Source organism: Coturnix japonica, chromosome 15 (assembly GCF_054131305.1).
Source record: "Coturnix japonica strain WE chromosome 15, WE-NBRP24, whole genome shotgun sequence".
Classification (NCBI taxonomy): domain Eukaryota; kingdom Metazoa; phylum Chordata; class Aves; order Galliformes; family Phasianidae; genus Coturnix; species Coturnix japonica.
The window spans coordinates 17,488,003-17,490,291 of NC_140677.1; the positions used below are offsets into that span (position 1 = coordinate 17,488,003).

The following is a 2,289-nucleotide window of genomic DNA, read 5'->3' on the forward strand; positions in this document are numbered from 1 at the left end:
GTGCTCTGGCAAGACCCAAAGATAATCCTTGAAATGGAATAACAAGACAAGTGAGGAGCACAATGCACTAAACTGTGCACTGGAGCCATCGATTTTCCTGTCTCAGCACGAGGGCAGGAGCAGCAAGCTCCAACTGGCCATCAGAGGGCAAACTGCTCCAAGCATTGCTATCTTGTTCAGTGCTGGCATGGCTCACTGCCTGCACCTATAGCCCCCTTTCTTCAAAGACAACCAAGGCCAAGCTTCCAAGGAGTTTTAATTTTTTGGAAATTTTGGAAAGGTTTTAACAGGCTCTATCTCAACCAGACAGAAATGTTGGAAAAGGCAGCGAGCAAAGCAGGACGCACTGCAAATGTCCTGCAGGCTTTGGGTCAGCACAGGAATTTCACTTTTCTCCAGTGACAGAAAAATTATTGCAAAAAGTTACAGTCAAAACAGGCTGCTAGTGAATGTCGGGGCTGCTAAAAATAGGGACTGCGCTGATCCATGTTTAACTCTTGAAGGAGAAGGCAGCGATTTCTTTTTGGAGAATGGCCATGTTTGCAGCTGGTCAGCTTTCAGCACACACCTTCTGTCTGGCTTGAACCTCTGATGACAATAAAGAGCACTTATTAACAAGGAGCAGATACTGTAGTCCATCAGCACAAGGAGAAACAGGCTGTCAGACACTGCCTGAACTTCTGTTTATCCCTCTGATTTTGCCCAGCAGCCTCTTCATCTGTCTGCACAAGCCTCCACCCTTTAATTTCACAGGTCTGTTTGCCATGTATAAGCAGTAAGGTGGTTTCCTGGCAAACATATTTACCTTCCTTGATTTATTGGTCTGTCCATCTGCAAATATTGCTTCCAGCTTTTATCTTCTTAGCATAATGCAAGGATAGAGAAAAGACTGTCACCCTGAAAATCAAGAAATATCCCTATATATCGCCTTCCTGTGCTGAATAAGCAGTGAAATAACTGGAGTTTAGGTCAGTTACAAAATTAGGAAGCAGGAGGCCCTGCACTGGCTCTCTCCAGCCAGCCATCATTGCTGCCTAAGAGTCCTTGGAGGTAAGGAGTAGACTTGCTGTATTTCTCCATTTCTTGAAGTGTCACAGAGCAACTGACTGGCCAAGATCATTCAAACACCTGTGCTCACACAGACTGCCATGGAAATATAGCAGATCACAGCCAAAAGGCATGGATTGCAGGACAGGAAGGTCTCCAATATCAAAGCCAATTGACTGACCTGCTATCATGCTCTCAGCACAGTACAAAAACCAAGCTACAAGACTGTTGAAATTCGCTACAGAAAGAACTTACCCCTTCCCACCAGATCTGCTTGACAGAGCTTGGGAACAAGATCATCCTGCTGTGTGAGGGGAAGGACCAACAAGTCCAAGCTGTGATGGTGACCAAGTGAAGCTGGAGGTGTAATCCTGGCAATGCTTCCTGCAGACCTGGCAGTCATCCCATTGCTCTTAACAGTTCTACTTGAGTAATCAGCCCACAAGGATCCAACAAACCATGGTGAGCACCAGCTTGGCTGGGCAGGGGAGGCCTTGCCAGGGCTGAGCAGAGGCATCCTGGTGGGAAGGGAAAGCAGCTGGCATTCAGAGCAGGAAAGCGGTCACTGGGCACAAGGGCAGCTGCCCTGTGCTTGAGCCTCTGCAGATTGATCACAGCTCAAACCTATCCTTAAATCCCTTCAGTGAGGAGCTCGGGATCCTGTTAATCCCAGGCTCTTACATCTGTACAGCTCCGCTATGAAGCATGAGGCAGATGATCGCACTGATCTGTATTCACCACCGTCACTTGCAAGGTGGTTTTGCTCCTTCTGGCCTGCCTAGCCCTTTGCTGTGCCATGCAATAGCTACCTCCGTGTGATGTGAGGGGGCCCACACAAAACATAGGGTGGAGGTACGGCCTTTGTGGGATTGAGCTTTAGCCCAGAGGTCAACAACCAGATCACTGCTGGGGTATAAAGGTGGCACAATCCGGGTGTCAAACCCAAACAGACTGCTCGAGCTTAAACCCACACGCCTTATTGCTGTTAGAACTGGTTAAGATGAAGTAGCAAAAGCACGGTCCTGGCACTGATAACACGGTGGGGTTTTGGCATCAAGCCCTGACAAGCCATGTGCCGTCAGAAGCAATGGTCAGCCCTGGTTTCTGTCCCTACTTGGGGGAGCAATGGGCTGGATCAGAGCAGACTGTGTGTCTTCTCATTTTACTCCTGTTCTGGTTGGCAGCTCCAGATCCCAGACCACAGCTTCCACATTATTAAAGAAATAATAGTGATGTTTACCA

General features: G+C 48.1%; 1 long non-coding RNA gene across 1 annotated transcript; it reads right to left on the reverse strand.

Annotated features, from left to right (window-relative positions):
• Window positions 1–238: 238 nt before the first annotated feature.
• On the reverse strand, window positions 239–1,442 carry LOC107319534 (uncharacterized). Its single transcript, XR_001557842.3, has 2 exons — window positions 1,303–1,442; window positions 239–588 (listed from the first exon to the last, which is right to left on the reverse strand). It is a non-coding gene; the product is annotated as an uncharacterized LOC107319534 (long non-coding RNA).
• Window positions 1,443–2,289: the final 847 nt, after the last annotated feature.